General features: G+C 44.6%; 1 long non-coding RNA gene across 7 annotated transcripts in view; it reads left to right on the forward strand.

The window, feature by feature from the left end:
* The window catches only part of LOC146045792 (uncharacterized), a 378,902-nt gene that overhangs the window by 266,052 nt on the left and 92,741 nt on the right, over nt 1-20,109 (forward strand). The window lies entirely within an intron of this gene.

The raw sequence follows: 20,109 nt of genomic DNA on the forward strand, positions 1-20,109 counted from the left end.
TAATAACTTTATACAGTATATTCTTACACCCTTATCTTTTCTGGCCTTTATTCTTTTTCAACATTGATTGAACTCAACTTATAAAACTTGAATCAAAGCATTCAGCCAAAGCATAGAATACAATAATAGTAATATACTGTAGCAGGGGGTAACTACACTGCAAATGACACACTCCTGTACTTCACTCCTCTCATTTCCAAACACAATTCCAGGTACTGGGCCATGGTATGGGGTTCCGACAGTCGACAATCAAACATAAAATGGATATCTCACCATTTATGAAAACTGCGGTGGGCTATACATGGAAGGTGTAAGTCTGCGGCACCACTGCAGTAAGCTTTGTCCGAAATTGATCCCAGGATCCAAAGTGCAAGTGCGTTCCAGTCAAGTGCATCCAGAATAAAGTATCCAAGTGCCAAGGTGCTTTTTTTCAGAAAGTGCAGTGGCAAATATCTAGCTACAACGCGTTTCGGAGACTTAGACTATGTCTCCTTTTTCAAGCGATACCCAGCGGGGATCAATTTTGGACAAAGCTTACTGCAGTTTTGCCGCAGACTTACACCTTCCAAGTATAGCCCACCGCAGTTTTCACAAATGGTGAGATATCCATTTTATGTTTGATTGTCTGTACCCGGAACCAGAGAGAAACATGTGTTCCTATTAAGTATTGCATCCTTGTTATTTCATATACCTCATTATGTGTATTTGTTCATTTTTTAACTTGCAATTAATCCTGTATCAAATCGATTGTTAGACACCGCTGTCCAGGATCTCCAGCACCCGGACAGCCGGCGGACGTCAGGGGGCACGTGAGCGCTGGGGGCGGTCCCCGGCAGCGTCTCACGCCTCACTCTGGAGACGTGTGTCAGGGCGTTGCTAGGCAACGTCCCCGAACTTCTGCCCGGTGGCTCCCCGCGTCGCCAGCTGACGTCAGCTAGGCGGCGCGAGTTTTTCAAATAAAGAGCTGGCGTCTGCTGGGCACAGGCGCCGGTTATAGCTTCTCTAGCTGATTCCCGGTCCCTGGCACTGTCTGTGCATCCAGCCCCCAGATTCGCTCCTGGCTCAATCTCTGGTCTCCTGTCAGTTCCTGCTGGTGGGAACTTGCGTTACCATCCTGCTCCTGTGCCCCAGCCCAGGTCCTCTGGCAATCTCCCTGGGTCACGTAAGTGTTCCTGTGGAGCCTGGTGCTTTTCTTTGGAGCTGCCTAGCTCTTTTACTATTAGGCTGTCCAGCCATTTGTTTAGTTCCCCTTTGTGGGGTATTGGACTTCGCCCCGCCGTGGGCTTAGCTCATACTTCAATTTCTGTTAGTCACCTGTTACTCACTTGTCTTTGCCTCCATTATTTCTTTCTCTGATAGGCAGGGTCTTCCCTTTTCCTGTCCCTGTTTTAGTTTTGGGGATTCGCTTCCTAGCCTTGTGATTATTATTGTATGTGGAGATTCCCCGTCAGTAGTCTCTTGTGCCTGCGACTGGGTCGTATTCCCTTCTTTGGCCCGGTGCCGGCAGAACAGGGGTACTTTTACAGTCAGGCCCGGTAGTTAGTCCATCCTCTTGAGTTACCCCTGACGATCGCTTACCCTTTGTCCCCACATAGACCTAGCTGCATCGGGGTTGGAGCGGGCCTAACTCGCTCCTTTGAACGCGGAGGCCACAGTTGAAGTCTAGTTCCTGCAGGGGTTTGTCATCTGCCCGGGGCACTCAATAGAGTCAGTATAGGGTTTGCTGTGGCCGTCCTAACCGGCGGTCCCGGCTACGGGCTCACGCCTCACCTCCCATTCCCTGCCTCCTGTAACTTTAACTCTGTGCTAGCGGCAACCATAACATCGATATATTGATTTCTTTGATCAACTTTAAGGCAAGGTGCGCCACACTCCATATATTCTTGTTGTCCATAATGCACAAACAAACCACTTCTTGCCTGAACTATTCCATAACAAAACAAAGGAAACTTGCAATATAGCTACTTTATAGTAGCGCTCTGTATTAATAAATAAATATATATATATTTATCTCAAGAATGGATTCAGAGTGCGCTAAACTTTATAGTTTAGATTAAATATGTTCAGATAATATTTAATAAAAAATGCCCTCAGGACATAGCAATGTGCATACAGGTTTTTCAGTACAAATCAGTGACTCAAAAAAACAATATTAACAGATCCTCTTATCAAGTAAACAAAGCAGTCAATCAAGCAATGTAGTAAACCCAAAGGTACTTGTTTCCTAGCACGGCGCCCATCGCATCGTATACCATATGCCATACAATGGTGTGTGATGCGACGAGATGGCACCCGATGTCATACAATTTAAAATTGTATACCATTGTATATGGCATACAATGCGATGGTATACAATTTTAAATTGTATAAGCACCCTAATGGGTGCTTTCAATGTTAAATGGCCCCCCTATACGATTATTAATTGTATAAGCACCGTAATGGGTGCTTACAATGTTAAAAGCACCCCTACGACACCCCCACTATCAACGCCAACCCGAAGCGTGGCGAGCTCAGCGGTACGCATCCTCCGACCTTTTCATACCTCCACTATCCACGTCGGCATGGAGTTGATTTTAGAGAGTGTGGCGAGCCAGGAGCGTGGCGAGCGCAAGCGGAATACATGTAAAGTAAAACGCGTCCCCTCGCGGTTTCGGTTTGGAAGATGTCCACCTTTAGTTGTTCTTCAAAATTTAGGGAGGTTCTTTTTACTTCTTTCAGATTGGTGAAACAGGGCGCTATGTAACTTGAGTGCACAGAAATCAGGAGTCGGTACAGCAATTAGTACGCAATTAGAGGCACTCAGAGACTGGTTATAAGAATCAAAAAATTTTTTACTGAAAAAACGGTGCAAAATAAATTCCAACGTTTTGGGGTGCTTAGACCCCTTTATCTGCACCTTGATAAATTGGTCTAAGCACCCCCGAAACATTTTACTGAAAAAACGGTGCAAAATAAATCCCAATGTTTCGGGGGGTGCTTAGACCAATTTATCAAGGTGCAGGTAAAGGGGTCAAAACGTTGGAAATTATTTTGCACCGTTTTTTTCAGTAAAATGTTTTCCTGATTCTTGTGACCAGTCTCTGAGTGCCTCTACCACCCTCTCTGCGTGTGTGTGTGTGTGTGTGTGTGTGTGTGTGTGTGTGTATATATATATATATATATATATATATATATATATATATATATATATATATATATATATCTCACGATGGTTGGCGGCACTCAGGTAAATAAAACTCAACTGGTCCGGGATACAGTCACCGTTTCAAAGCTTTTATTGAGAATGCTCCTTCATCAAGACACAAGCATTCTCAATAAAAGCTTCGAAACGTTGACTGTATCCCGGACCAGTTGAGTTTTATTTACCTGAGTGCCGCCAACCATCGTGACATATATTGGACCGTGCTAGGGGCATACGTGGAGGGCACATACTGTTTGATACCGGTGAGGAGTGCTGTTACAGTCGGAATATATATATATATATATATATAAAACAATACAATTTATTATTAGCAATCCAACCATTTGAATGATTATTGTTACACGGGTACTTGCTACACTCATTTACATTTGAATAAATACAAGTGATAACAGATGCAATGCTTTACTGTGACATGTGTAAAGCATTGCATTGGCTATGGTGACTAGCTCTCCCCTCTTTCAGCCCTGTCCTTCCACCTGGGGTACATGTACTATATATACATATATATATTTGAGACCCTATTGTGCCATTAAGAAAGCCAACACTCAGAAGTAGCTTTCTGTGTGTTAAGATTAAGACTGTAGCTCATTTGTGGCCTTTTCATTGTCATCTAACCAGGCAGAAATAGGTGAGAAAAATTTGCATGGTAATGCACATAATTAATTATCCACTCTCCCATCAAATCTGACGTTGATGAATCAGCCTGTGATATAACTGCCTTTGCATGACACCCGTGTGCTGGATGGAAGAAGGAAATTAGTGAGACCAATTTTAACACATGCAAATTTCTACGCATATGCGAGCCTGATGAATTGAGGAGAAAGACGGAGTGTAAAATTTCAATCTAAATACAACCCCCATTCTCATCTATGTTTTTTTAGAACAAAGGTGGAAGGGTGACAGCCTTCCATACATTAAAACATGGTTAATTTTCACGAAATGTGCAATTAATGCTGCATAGCACTACAGAAAACATATAATTTCATCTGGAGAGAGCGTGACACTTGCAGATCACCACTGACATGGACTCACTTGCTTTCTTAGACATTATGAAAAAGGGTCCTTTAAAAATTGATTAACAGAAAATATATCAGTAAACAGCTGCAGTAACTACAGATCACTATCATAAGCAAAATTCTAAGCAGGGATGTAACAAGGAGTGCGAGACCAGAACCAACACCCAGGTGCATAAACAAGGGGACGGCACAGTCACTACGTAACGCACGATTTCCACATTTCATAGGAACCCAGCTAGATAAAAAAGCACACCGCAAGCCTTTAGAATACCACCAGCACCTGACTTTCTTCTCCTGTGCTTGCCCGTGGTCTACCTACACCTTCAGTGCTGGTCTCATAATCTCCCTACTGCCCTAGTGCTTGTCTCATAGTCTTCCTGCTTCCCCAGTGCTTGTCTCATAGTCTCCCAGCTTCCCCCAGTGCTTGTTCCATGGTCTTTAGGTTCCCCAGTGTGTGTCCTATGGTCTTTCTGATTCTCCAGTGCTTGTCTCAGGGTCTTTCTGCTTCCCCAGTGCTTGTCCAATTATATTGCTGCTTGTCCAGTGCTTGTACAATTGTATTCCTGCTTCCCAAATGCTTGTCCCATGGTCTTTCTCCTTCCCTAGTACTTGACCCTTGGCTTCTTGCTCTTCCCACTGCTTATCTCATGGTCATCCATTCCAGCTTGTCCCATGGTTTTCCTGCTTCCCCAGTACTGGACCCATCATTTCTTGCTCCCCTCACCGCGTATCCCATGGTCTTCCTGCTCCCCCACTGACTGTCCCATGGTCATCCATCCCACTGATTGTCCCATAATTTTTCAGCATATCCAGTGCTTGTCCCATGGTCTACCTTCATTTCCAATGCTTGTCCTATGGTCTTCCTGTTTCCCCAGTACTTGTCCCATGGCTTCCTGCTCCCCCACTGCTTGTTCCATGGTCATCCATCTCAATGTCCTTGTCCTATTATCTTCCAGCATATCCAGTGCTTGTCTCATGGTCTTCCTGCATTTCCAGTGCATGTCCTATGGTCTTCTTGGTTCCCCATCGCTTGTCCTAAGGTCTTCCTTCTTCCCCAGTATGTGTCCTATGGTCTTCTCATTTCCAGTGCTTGTCCCATGGTCTTCTTGTTTCCCCATAGCTTGTCCCATGGTCTTCCTTCTTCCCCAGTATATGTCCCATGGTCTTCTTGTTCCCCCAATGCTTGTCCCAGAGTCTTCTTCCTCTCCAATTGATTTGTTTTCCATACATTAGTAACATATCTAAAACTGGTATATAGTAGAATATTGGGACAGAAGAACATTTATGCAGTACGTATTTAAGCCTTTGGAAAATATTCCCTGATGTTTCCCATCACTATTCATTATGGTTATTGTTCATTAAGTGCTTAAGTCCTGCGTTATAGTATATAGATCACGTAAAAGTTAAAGCCCATTGGTTCTTAATAACAGAAGCTTATTGGTGGAATAATAATTAACATAGCAGCCTACGTGGTAGGCATGTTCTCTTTAGTAATGAGACACTCACACATTCCATTTACATTAATTTGTGAGGTTTAAAATTAATTTAACGCGGCCTTTGATGACCTCAAATCTGCAAAGACAAAGCCCCGGTATTGTAGTAACCGTTAAACCATTCATTAAACATTTTATGCAAATAGTGTTTGTTTATAAACAAATTAACTGCTAGGATTTCCGAAAACAGGTGCTGTGTTGTGAATGCGTACTAAATGATGTGGTACTGAAAGAATTAATTAGACCTTCAGATGTAATTAGTTGCAATAATTTGCGTGATTAGCGGCTTGGTTAAAGAGTAAGACACACACATTGTGATGCATGGCAGAGTCACTGCAGTCGATGTGTATATCACAGGGAGACGATCAGCTCCTCCGCACAGTGGACATTTTTCAAAAAATTGTTGGCATAATGAGAGTTAATTACCGAACACTCTGCCAGGGGAGATCTATTCTCTGAGCTTATAGGAGAACGTATAGGAGAGATGAATAGCAGATCTGAGCTTTTGTTTATGGCTTCTGTAGAATAATAATACAATAATCCAGCAGTACACCGCCATCCCCCATCCGCACATGTTCACACCCAATCATTCAGCGATTTAGGGAATAGCACATTAGCAACACATACAGTAACAACCAGCAGTCCAGTCATTGTAACATCATTGAGTATCATGTACTGTAAGATGACATTTAGTGCTGGTACAGTGTATCAGAAAAACCTGTACCTGATGCCACAAGGATGTGAGGGGAGGCTGTCAGTGGGGTACGCAGGCTTTCTCCCGTCCACTTACAGGTGTGCACATACATGATTAAGTCATTTGCCTGCAGTTTCTTTTATTAGACCCATCCCTAGTGATAGGAAATCTATCTATCTCTCTCTCTCTCTCCCTATATATATATATATATATATATATATATATATATATATATATATATATATATATATATATATATAAAAATGCATAATCAAGATAGCACTCCCAACAAACCAACTTGATCGGTGCCCTTCTAGGTACTCTAGGCGCGGTGCCCAAACATATAACATACCATGAGGCAGCACTCAAAATAATGAAGTGGACATCCAGTGGATAGGTTCAACGTTTCGAAGCCAACTTCAGTCCCCACACAGACTAGCTGAAGTATCCTGTGTTTCCCAGGTTTAAATCGTCAAGTTATTAAATGATCAATGTGTTGAATGTAACTGTTAACTTTTTAAAAGTACAGTAATTAGCAGCTTATCAGCTCTTCCAGCCTAGTTTTGTTTATATTTTTAGGGGTGTCACTAGAATTCCTGTGCCCCAGCCGTCTGTTCAGTTTTATAATCACTTTTACATTGCCAGATGGGTTTCAAGATTTCCTGGTGTTATCAATGTTGCTGTTCCAAGGCTTTTGGGCACACAATATGTTTTTGCCTTCCCGCCTTCATTTCTGTCAGTTATTATAGTTTTTCATCTAAATCCATCCAACGCAAGGCTCAGAACAGGCTCCCGCAAGGCTCGGAACAGGCTGCCTCAAGGCTCAGAACAGGCTCCCGCAAGGCTCAGAACAGGCTCCCGCAAGGCTCAGAACAGGCTCCCGCAAGGCTCAGAACAGGCTCCCGCAAGGCTCAGAACAGGCTGCCTCAAGGCTCAGAACAGGCTCCTGCAAGGCTCAGAACAGGCTGCCTCAAGGCTCAGAACAGGCTCCCGCAAGGCTCTGAACAGGCTCCCGCAAGGCACGGAACAGGCTCCCGCAAGGCTCAGAACAGGCTCCCGCAAGGCTCAGAACAGGCTCCCGCAAGGCTCAGAACAGGCTGCCTCAAGGCTCAGAACAGGCTGCCGCAAGGCTCAGAACAGGCTCCCGCAAGGCACGGAACAGGCTCCCGCAAGGCTCAGAACAGGCTCCCGCAAGGCTCAGAACAGGCTGCCTCAAGGCTCAGAACAGGCTCCCGCAAGGCTCGGAACAGGCTCCCGCAAGGCTCGGAACAGGCTCCCGCAAGGCTCGGAACAGGCTCCCGCAAGGCTCGGAACAGGCTCCCGCAAGGCTCAGAACAGGCTCCCGCAAGGCTCAGAACAGGCTCCCGCAAGGCACAGAACAGGTTCCGCAAGGCTCAGAACAGGCTCCGCAAGGCACAGAACAGGCTCCCACAAGGCACAGAACAGGTTCCGCAAGGCTCAGAACAGGCTCCCGTCTCAGAGTTCTGTACACTAATGGGACAAAAGAAAACAGACCAATTAATTTTGAGTTCTATAAAAGTAAAAAAAAAAAAAAAAATATTGGTGCCTTCACCAGACTTTATATAAAGTTCCCGGTTAATTGTTATAGTATCTTTTATAAGAAAATGAGGCAATTTTGTCTAGCTTATTTTATTGGGAGTTTGATACTTAATAGTAGTATACTATACAGTACACATATAGAGTGGTTAAAGTGAGCCTTTGGGCCTCATTCGGACCTGAAGGTGCTAATTTTCGCAGCCCTGCACTCAGACAGCCACCTCTCCAACAGAGTGACCTCTCACCCAGTGCAAGCCTGCAGATTGCTTGGCATGGCATGCAAAAATCAGCAGGATTGGCAATTAGCTGCAAATCCATTTGCAAGCCTCTGACCATCAAACGATTTCCCAGTGTGTGCGTAGCCCAGGACTAACTCACCGGCGGCGATAGAAACAGGCAGGAAAGGGCCCATAAAATGCCTGGGCACGTTTCCCGTGACACTCCCAGAAAATGTCCGGTTACCACCCCCCAAACGCCGGCTTCCTGTCAATCACCTTGCAAATCGCCAGTGATCAAAAAAAGTAGCAGGATCACAGGACGGCCTCATGCATGCGTAGTTCGGGCCATACACAAGCGCAGTCTATCGATAATTGCCCAGCCTGTGAATTTGCAGGTCTGCGATCAGATCTGAATTAGACCCTTTATATGGTGGTTTGTCATTCCAACATCCATTTTGCACCTGACAATAGCTCCGCTGTGCAAAATCAGCATTGCGTATAAGCATGAACTAGGCCCTTTATACAGTATCTCCCCACTTATTCTCTATCTAAGGCTTAGTACATAGCACCTTTTATCACCATGGCAACAAGAATGTGGCACACCCACATTATGACAGATCGACCATACACCATAGGACTCCCTGTTCTCATTTTAAACCCTATGCCACGATTTTAACATGTCTCTACCCCCTCTCTGCAAAGCCCTCCTGTCTCGCAGTAGCAGTGGGTGAGGCCGAGGACTGAGCCCATCTTTGCTCTACATACAGTATCAGAGCGGGATGTAATACGACTTGACGCAGATCAGAGTCAGTAAGGGAGATCTTTGGGTGGGAGATAGGGTATTTCTAGGTAACATATAAGAACCAGTTACACCAAGGAAGAGAGTAGGACATTCTGCGCCCATGTGCGTTAGAGATTATTCTGCAATCTTTCGCTCACCCCTCACTGCGCACTGACATCAGAAGATTTCCCGAACCCTCTGCTTCTAAATAAGATATTTGAAAATCAGTCTTTACTGTGCATCTATCAAGCCTAACGAAGAATTCAAATAAAATTAAGATTTGTCTGTCAAGAGTTGTTGCCGTGAGTAGCCCCAGGCAATGACGGAAAGCACTCTGTGAATATTCTGGGGGCTGATTAAGATTAATGAGCGGAGAAACTTTTCAGAGATGGATAAACAAGCATTTTGTTAGCTAATTTATTTGTTCTCCGACTGATGGGGAGAAGGGGACATTTTTCCCAGTACACTTACAAAGTCACACTATATAAAGGAGACACCGGGATGGAAATAAATGCCGTCACAAGAACGGTGATGAAATTATAATTATTTATTACATGCCAGGGTCTTTGCTGTAAATTGGAGGGTAGTCCAAGGGCAGGTTCTGTTCCCAAACTCTGTATTTGAGGATCCATGCTCGGGCACAGGTAACTAAATCAGTACCACCGTCAATTTGATTTAGCCATCTCTGCTCAGCCTTGGATATCCTAAAAACCTGGACTGTTTGGTTGTCTTGAGGATGTGTTTGGGAACCACAGCTATCTATATATGTAAAGGGCTAACTACTTCTCACATCTATGAGGTGAAGTACCACCACTGACCAGTAGAGGGATCAAAGTACTCCTTTGTGCGCTAAAAGATTTCATAACAGAAAGTGAAAGCAATTTTTTGTAGGGACACTGATCTGTGTCAAACTTGCTGGATATGGAGAGAGGGAGCTGTGAAGACAGAGACTGGAGGTAGGAGCAGGTAGGGAATGGGGGTGGGGTGGAGATTTTGTGGGCTAAAAACGGTCACAGCTCAAAGTGAAGGTACATTGTAGTAGCTGACATTTTGATGGGCTGATTGAAACCAGGTGATGTGCAGGTTTAAAGTCAGCAGCCCCAGAACCTGTGTAATTCATATGTGTCCCGGTTTAAAGGGATGGTATAGTACATCTAAGCATGAGAAGCATGCTCATATCTGTCATATAAAACCTCTCATCTTACTGATACAAATATACCTGTATCTTATCCTTGCTGTAATAATACGGCTAGCTCATATTATTTATCTCTCTCATATACGTACTTACTCTCTCTCCCCTGTCTTACCTCTCATGTATGTCCCATAACTTATGAGATGTCTATCTAATATCTGCATGATTTATATCTATCTCCTATCAGCTTACACACGTTACATTTTTCTATCTAATAATACTCTCCCCATCCTATAATATGTAAGTCACAAGTGACATGAATATATCTATATCTAGATTCGGTGAGGTCATCACTTACATTTGAAGGGTAGTGATGTCATCTACATCACATGACCCACAGTGCGTGTGCCGCTGAAAGATGCATAGCAATGAAGTTGCAGCACACCTGGGTATAACAGCCCCCCACTTTTACGGGTGCTGGTGTCAAGGTCGACAGTCAATACAGATGTAGCGCTTCCAATCTTTGCAGGGGCTGGCGGTGGATTCGCCAGCCGCTGGAAGGGGACGCGCGCGCATCCCCTTACTACGGAGCCCCCCGCCGGTCCCCACCTCCCCTAACCCTGCCCGTCTCCCTGAAGCGGAGATGGGCAGGGTTCACGTCCCCCGCTGACAGGAAACTGGAGCGCGACTCGCCAGAGGGGGTGTTCTGGCGAGCCGTCGCTGAATGAAGGGCGCTCCATCTATAGGTTTGGATACTGGAAACCACATGCCCCTTCTGCAGCACAGTATAGTGTATAGTAGGAGTCACCTCTGACCTTTGCACCTGGTGACTGTGACCTTGTGCCCTCATATTATCACAGGACTCCCTAGCGGCTCATTTTAACCCCTCCCCCATATTACAGAAGGGGTACCTTATCCGTATCTATAGATTATCTGCATTGCTTGTGTATGATGTCTCTGATAGGATATTACTCAGTGATGGGATGCACGTGTCTTGTGTCATATGTCATACCGGCCACATTGTGTCTGCACGGCGACCTCGCACAATCCCAGGTTCTTTATTCTTAGGGTTAGCGAATGGATACAGATCATCCGTCTGATTAGCTGGAAAGCTGTCAGCCTGCACATCCTTCCTCTCTTCCCTAATAGACATAAAGCAGTCCAGTCAATAATCCTTTACTTGTCTTCCCTCTGCGTGTCTCTTCCTCTCCTCGGTTTAGTCAGTTTGACAGCATGAAGTCAAAAGGGAGGTTATGATCTGAAAGTTCAGCCAAATGTTATCAACCGTGGAGTCGCTGCGAAGGGAAAGGGCCTACGAGCCCCGTGACCGCGGCCAATAATAGCTGCACAGCTCTGATACCATCAACAGCTGTCAAAGATCCAGTCGTTTGAGGCTCATCTGTAAATGTAAACACCTGTATCCAGTCAGGCTTTCAATGTGACCCCCTTTCTTCCCTATGATCTTGATCTGTTCCTTAAAGGTGCTGCCAGTATAATCTAAGCTGCGAGCTGATTTATGAAGTGAGAGCCCTTGATATGTTTGGCACGGCCAGGAGAATTGACGGAGCCGAGTGTGGCACGCTTTTTTGACTTTTGGAATATCCTCCTAGCTGGCTTCAAGCATGATCTGTGTGTACGTAGTGCAGGCCGGCACAGGCAGCGGCGCTTGTCACATGCAGGGACACTGGGTCCTGGGAATTGCTCAGGTGAAAGGTGCCGACAAATTACTCCAATGTTATATTAGTAATGTTAATGACTCTTTAATAGTCCCCCCCCCCGAAGTAACGCTACAATATGGCGATGGAACGTAGAAGCAGAATCAAGTATGGGAAGTAGGTTCATCTTAAAACTATCCTATAGACTATCTTCCCACACCGGGGCCACAGAGCAGTACGTCGGGGAACTTCAGACTATAAATTCACGTGTGAGTTCCTAATTACATCAGTATTGTGTATCAAGGTAGTGCGTGTCCTTAGGAGATGACTCTTTTTAAAGTCTTCCATCCCACATGAAAGACTGGAAACAGCCGTGCTCTAGACTTGAGCTGGAAACAGATTACATTGCGGTGTATACCTGAAACAGCATGTAGAGTTCGAAGAATAAAATAATTAAGGGGCTTGTTAATCAATGAGAGATAAAACTTGATTTGAATGATAAAACTCATTGCAGATGATAAATGGGAGCTGATTGGCTGAAGAAAAAATGGCATGTTTGAAAAACGACAGTTGGGAGCTGATTAGCTGGAACACCATTTATTCGCCACACTTTCTATTCTCAACTCCACGCCGACGTGGATAGTGGGGGTATGAAAAGGTGGGAGGACGCGTACCGCTGCGCTCGCCACGCTTAGGGTTGACGTTGATCGTGGGGTGGCGTTAACAATTGGGGGGGCCATTTCACACTTTAGGGTGGGTATTTGGGATCTGTGGGCCATTTAACATTGTTCCCTATGTGAAATCGGGTCAATTGGGCCATTTAACATTGTTCCCTATGTAAAATCGCGGTAATCGCGTCGGTCGCATCGCATGCGATTTTTTTTTGGGGCCGCATGCGATGCGACCGACGCGATTTTTTTCCTTGCGATGCCTAAGATCAAAATCGTGGGCGCCGTTCTAGGAAACAAGTACCAATGTTACTTGTGTAGAGAGAATTAGATTTGGGAAGGGTTTTACTTCAAAGTGAGATCTATATTACAGTGTAAAAATAAAGCAGCCAGTATTTACCCTGCACAGAAACAAAATAACTCACCAAATCCAATTCTCTCTGCACATGTTACATCTGCCCCCCTGCAGTGCACATGGTTTTGTCCATCTGAGAAGGAATTTGTCAGAAAGAGTGAACCAGAATAAGGCCCATAGTGCAATGCGATTTTGGTTGGCAATACCGCACTGAAACTGAAGGGGGTGCCACTGAGTTGTCACTATCTTTAATTATTGGATCAGATCAGTTCCACGCATCTCATGTTATGTACCCATTTGCCACCCGGAAATGCCCCTTTTACAGATAGAGTGATCCTTTAACGCACTCTCAGGAGCAGATGCATTAAAGCCTGGTAAAGTGATAAAGTGGAAGATAATAACGCAGCAGCCAATCAGCTCTTGTAATTTTTCAAACCCAGCCAGTAACTTGACCGTTAGGAGTTGATTGGCTGCTGCGTTATCACCTTCCACTTTATCACTTCACCCGGCTTAATAATCTGCCTCTTTGTCTGTAACATGGCAGTCAGGAGCTGAATGGCTGCTGCATTATCACATTCCACTTTATCACTTCACCAGGCTTAATACATCTGCCCCACTTTTCCCGTCATTGTGCACATGGCCAACTTACTGGTTTCTCTGTTGGCTTTGCCACTAGCTGAGAATCAGGCCACATCCAGTATCTGCATCTCCAGCCCGTCCGACAATTTGTTGCTTCAAACAGAACAAAAGGCAACATTTGTGTTATTGAGTACACAATATTCCCCCGCTGCCTTGTCCGCGTATTTGTCAGGCCGTTAGGCTGTACTCGGCATCGGTTTCAAAATAATGATCAGCTTGTCCCGCGTCCATTCGCATGTAGATATATTGTTCCAACAGCGTTTGACAAAATAATAGTAATATTAATAATTTATTTTGCAGTGTGTTTCTGTTTTTTTTCTTTCTGGACCTGAGCAGTGAAATAATGCCTGTCTGTTCCATAGACGTGAGCCGCCACTTTCACCCAAAGTAATCGGAGTCACTTCATAAAGACAAAGTGAAGGCTTTTATTGCTACACCAAACTGGCACCTTTATTTTTCTTACTTGCTGGAGCGAATACATTTATTACTAAAAGATTTGCTATCTGCAAGGGGATAAGCGAGGAGGAGACAGGTTTTTTTCCCAGAGCACAAGTGCAGATAAATGGGCAGATGGTGGGTTTTAATAGTTAAGATGTGTATCTATATATAGAAAAGCGCTGTACGTGATCTGTCCCTATCACAAGAATATTAAGTTACGGATAATTCTTTTCCGGGTGCCTTTGTACAGCGCAATACATAAAGACGTTTCTAAAGACTCTCCGCTATCCGTTCTATCCCACTCACCCATATGTATCGCAGACAGCAGATTGCCAAAACATTTCATTCTTCCATAAAACAAATCTGTTTCCTGGTCTGACTCACTCGGTTAGGGCCATATCTGTACACGGGGCTTCTGTGTTCTTGCAAATAGCGCTGTGAATAATAATAGAGGATATTTAGATGCAATATATGGTAAGAGTAGGCCGAAGAGCCTGATGTGGGAGGTTGAAGGGCTGTCATCAGAATACACATGGACGAGCGGTGGGTGGGATGTCGGAAGACTGACAAAGAGAATCCAGACAGGGGTCCAATAAGTATACATACATTCTCCCTGGCCAACCCTTACCCTCTTTTCCCTCACCCTAATCCTCCACAAGTCCTAAGCCTCCCCCTGTATCGTAATCATAAATCCCCCCGTAACCCATCTATAACAATAAGAAGGGGGTATTCAATATGGGATTCCGACTGTCGGACAGTCCATGCAGCCGGAATCCAGGGCCGTTTTCGCCCATCCTGACTGTAACTCAACAGCTGGAATTTAGTGGTCAAGTGTTGAAAAGTGGGCGTGTTGGCGAGGCCGTGGAAAGTAAAATAAAAGGCCGCAAATTCAGCAATCCACGGCTGTTTCCGACAAAACAGATCTGACTTTAAAATAGTCTGTTTTGTCATAATCTGTTTTCAATGCGGTCGGAAGCGGCAGCCTTGAAGAGGCGGTGGCTGCTTGTATTTTCACAGGCGGAATTAGCGTCTGACATTGAATACCTCCCGCAGCCTAAACCCTAACCTACCCCCCTGCTTCTAAACTTACAAGTTCCTCTAATGTGCCATTACCCTAACTAGCCTTGGTATACTTATGATCGGGATGCCAGCAGTCGGGATTCCGGCATCGCCATCTCCAGCGAAGTAAGTGTTATGGTGCCGGTCATCCGACTGCATCGTCTGCTACCAGAGTAACAGAGGAAGAGATCACCCCAACCACTATGCTTAATATGATTAAATCCTGAATGCAATGTGCACCCCATGGTTGTACACAGTATCCAACTCAGGACTCACCTCCCAGCAAAATGCAACAGAGTGTAGGAGTATATAAAGTCAATTGTGAAATTGCGCCAATGTTTCAGCGTATTATTAACGAGGAAGACATAGAAAACTAGAAATAATACTGATGTTAACACAGCCTATCCCTGCCCATTAAATAGCATTTATTTTTAAGTCTGAAATCAGGAGGGCAATGTGGCCAAACTAGTAGAAGATTGGTCTCATGGTGGGCACAGCTCTTACAATATTCCTTGGTGATGACCGTTTTCTCCTTGTTTAATGGTGGTTATGGCTCTCACCACATCTCATAGAGATTACGACTCTCATTTTGTTTCATGGATAACATGGCTCTCCCCGTGTCTCATGTTGATCATAACTCTCACCATATCTCATATTGATCACATCACTCATCTTGTCTTATGGTGATCACAGCTCTCAATGCATCACATGGTGATCAATGCTCTTACCTTGGTTGACATCTTATCTCATGGTAATCATGCTTCATCTTGCCTCATGGTGATCATGGCTCTCACCTTGCCTCAAGGCGGTCACAGCACTCACCTTGTCTCATGATGATCAAGGCTCTCACCTTGTCTTATGGAGAGCATGGTTCTCACTGCATCTCATGGTGATCAATGCTCTTACCTTGGTTGATATCTTATCTCATGGTGATCATGGCTCTCACCTTGTCTGATGGAGATCATGGTTCTCACTGCATCTCATGGTGATCAATGCTCTTACCTTGGTTGATATCTTATCTCATGGTGATCATGGCTCTCACCTTGTCTGATGGAGATCATGGTTCTCACTGCATTTCATGGTGATCACAGATCTGGTCATGGTTGAGATCTTATGGTGGTCATGGCTCTCATCTTGGTTATCATGACTTCAAGTTTTCTTGTGTTTGGCACCACATGCAGAGTGGGAACAGCGCTAACATTTCCTCCTGGTTGGCACGGCTCTTATTTTGCCACATCTGGCATGGCTCTTACTTTGACACTTGGTTGGCATGGCTCTTAAGTTATCTCATGCTGGGCATAGCCATCTCATCTCATAGCAGAACATGTGATGTGCATAATGGTTGTCACAGTTCAGATTAGAAGACCTGCATGACAGCACCCAATGAATGTCCAATCCTTGGTGTGTTAGCCCCTGAGAATCCACATGTGGTATTCCTCCAGTATGTACTATTAGCATATTTTCTTATGTCTATGGTGGAACCTCTGACAGGTCTTGTTTCCTTCCTCTGCTCTCAGCCACTAGAGTTGTGACAAGCTGTAGACTTTATGACATACTTTTTCCCCAGACTTACAGAATATTTTCCCTTTTCTATGCGGAGTAGTTACGCTGGCTGCCAGACTTTCTCTCAAGCTGTGGAAGGGTTAATGTTTAATGATATATCTTCTCCGGTAAAACATGCTTCAATAAGCCTCAGTGTGGAACAGAAGCCCCTGTGATTTCAGTAGACTCAATCTAGTGTACTCTGTACAGTGACTGAACCTGCAGTGCTGATCCAAACCTCCCATTCCCACACTCTCAGACTCCAGAGCTTGAAAGAACGTTAAGAGTTTTAATGCCAGCATGCAACAAGACTAGCGGCTCATAATTTCTGATAATAGCTGATAAATTCAATTACGGGAATGTCTCTGTGGGGACTAAAACATAAGGTGCCAAGGTTAGCCTAGCAAAGGGGTCATTATCGCCTGAATAATAGCAAATGTCTGTACGGAGCCAGTGTTTCTACAATGTCAACGTCGGGTTGGGGAGGATACCATTTTTTTAAAGTGATGTTACGCTAGATTGGTCGACTTTTGCCCATTTCCTGTTGTGATTTTCTCTTTTTATTTTAATTAAATAAAGATTATTGATACATACTGTAGCTTAACTTATCGAACAATCTAAGAACTGTAGAAGAAACTTTACATACTGTACATGACATGTGATCTTGGAACTATAGGGTTATACTTTTATTGGCAAGCTGCTCAATCAGAGGTAATGTCATTCAGGTGCCAACAGGGAGGGGTAAATCTGGTTAGGAAGAAAAACAGTTTGTATCCCAATTGCACACTGAATGAGAAATATACATATAATAATCAGATAATACAGAGATCTTGGTTGCATATTTCTGCAGATATAGGGCTAAGCCCCCAGGCCGTACGTCAAGGCATCTCTGTCATTGGGGGTCCCTAACACTTGGTATGGGTCTGGGGTGTGGGCCCCCAACATGCCGGCACAGGCTGACTACTCCAGGGCAGCACACAAATGAAAATTAGTAGTTGTTAATAAGAAGCACATAAGTGCTATGTAAGGAAGTGAAGGTGTGGTTAAAATAATACATACAATGTGATAGGGAAAAACATAAATGTTAATAAAGTGTTAGGGTGTGCTAACCTGGAGCAGACCAGCCATACCAACAAAGAGTGAATCACACTCCCAAACCCATCCCATGCACAACAACAAATTTTTGGGCCTAATAGCCCAGTGTAAGGCGACATGATAATGGCTTACAACATCTTAGAGCCAGCTTACCTGAAGATACCCCTGGCTTCTCCAATGGCACTCAGGTGTCAGCAATCCCTCCTAATGCTGACCCATCTATGCCTCTCTCAACTGCACAACACTTTCATTGGCAAGCTGCTCAATCAGAGGTAATGTCATTCAGGTGCCAACAGGGAGGGGTAAATCTGGTTAGGAAGAAAAACAGTTTGTATCCCGACTGCACACTGAATGAGAAATATACATATAATAATCAGATAATACAGAGATCTTGGTTGCATATATCTGCAGATATAGGGCTAAGCCCCCAGGCCGTACGTCAAGGCATCTCTGTCACTGGGGGTCCCTAACACTGGGTATGGGTCTGGGGTGTGGGCCCCCAACATGCCGGTCATCCCAGTTGACTCGCTATATTGCGAATTCAGCCCCGTCCCAATGTTTTTGGGTCTGCGCATGGTCTATTATGCACACGTGTAGCTACCCTCTGTGAATAGCTTTGGCTACTTGCATAGTCAGCGAGCTGTACGCAAGCATCGAGGTGGGTGAGGCAGGAATGGGGCTCGGCCATATTTATTTATTGACGTCTCCACCATCATATAAGGTAAATACTGGCACAGTTACTGATACAGTGTACTATCGGAGAATCTGTACTTCTGCACCATAAAGGATGCGTGTTTAGTATTATATGTCACACATAATATCAACAATCATCATGTCGGCATGGTCATAATGTATCATGTAGGTAGTTATGAAATGCTGACACAGAGGGGTAAATTTAATAAACTAAATTAGTTTAAAAAACAAACAAACATATTTTCATAGTAAATGCCAAAAATACGATTATTCGTATTGATGGGACATTCCTATTTGTATTTACAAATATGAATGAATACACCATCGATAGAATACGACTAGGAATCACCATTCAAAAGAATGGTGATTCCTAATTTACTAACCGGCCGTATTTTCAATCTGGCCAGTAATTAGCGGGATACTCCCGCTAATTGCCGGCCAAATACACCAGGAAAATACACTTTATTTTCCTGGCGTATTTGGCTTCAGCCTGCATGGATCAGTCAGATCCGTGTAGGCTGCAGGGTGTAAAAAAATGGAAAAATAAATAAAAAGGCATGGGGGTCCCCCCCACGACCATAAATAGCACCAGGCTGAAAGAGCTGGGGCTGGTATTAAAAAAATCATGAAACCAACCAGATGGGGCTTCGCTGATTTTTTTTTTAAAACCAGCCCCAGGCTCCAGGGCAGGGGCTGGTTCCCAAAATACAGGGGGTCCTCTGTATTTTAAGAACCAGCCCCAGGTCCAACCAGCCAGCAGGGTAATGACACAGCCGGGGGGGGGAGACTTCTTATACACGTCCCCCCTGCCAAAGCATTAACCCTACCAACCAGTCAGCCTGGCCAGGGGTCCTGGGGAAGTGGGGACCCCCCGCAATAAAGGCCCCTCCAGGACTTACCTGGCCAGACTGAAGCCTGGTGCTGTCCTCGATGCCCCTGGGCAGTGGGCATCGAGCTAAGTGGAGTGTAAAAAAATAGAATAATAAACTATTGTCTTATACTGTGTAACTATGAGTCCCAGCAAGCCTCTCTCGCATGCGGGGACTTGGAGAACCACAAGTTCCAGCATGCGAGGCATTAAAGGGCCCGCTGGCACTTGTAGTTCCACAGTACAAGAAATAGTTAAATAAACACACACTGACACACATGAAAAATAAAAGTTTAATACATACATTACACATACAGCACGTTGGTAGGTCCCTGGGTCCGGTGCTCCAGGGTCCGGGCTCCAGTGTCCAGGATCTGAAGAAATCCATAGGGGTACCTGTGGAAGAAAATCCTACTCACCAAGATCCTCCGGTGAAGATCCCGTCCTCTTCTTTCCGACGTTGTCCAGGTCTTCTTAAAAATAACAAAAGAAAAACGATACAAGGACGGGATGTTCACCGGAGGACCTTGGTGAGTAGGAACTATGAGTCCCAGCAAGCCTCCGGGACTTGAAAAACTACAAGTTCCAGTATACGGGGCATTAAAGGGCCCACTGGCACTTGTAGTTCCACAGTACAAGAAATAGTTAAATAAACACACACTGACAATCCGTTTAAAATTTTTTTTTTTTTACAGCCTGCCTATAGGAATTCGTATTAGCGACCGTATATACGGCCGCTAATACAAATGGATACGCAATTGGGGATTACAAAGCAGTCATATTTGACTGCTTTGTAAATTACCCTCCGGAACACAAATTTGCATATGGCTGAAACAGCCGTATGCAGTCATATTCATTCGTATTAAGAATACGAACAATCGTATTCTTAGTAAATTTCCCCCAGAATGTTGTAAAGTAGGCATTGTCCCAGGTAGCCCTGCTTCTGGGTCAGTGTTTCACAAATATGTTACTGTCATTTTCGGGTCAGGCCTGGTTCCTGTTAG

This window comes from Crinia signifera, chromosome 11 (genome assembly GCF_055691185.1).
Source record: "Crinia signifera chromosome 11, ASM5569118v1, whole genome shotgun sequence".
Lineage (NCBI taxonomy): Eukaryota > Metazoa > Chordata > Amphibia > Anura > Myobatrachidae > Crinia > Crinia signifera.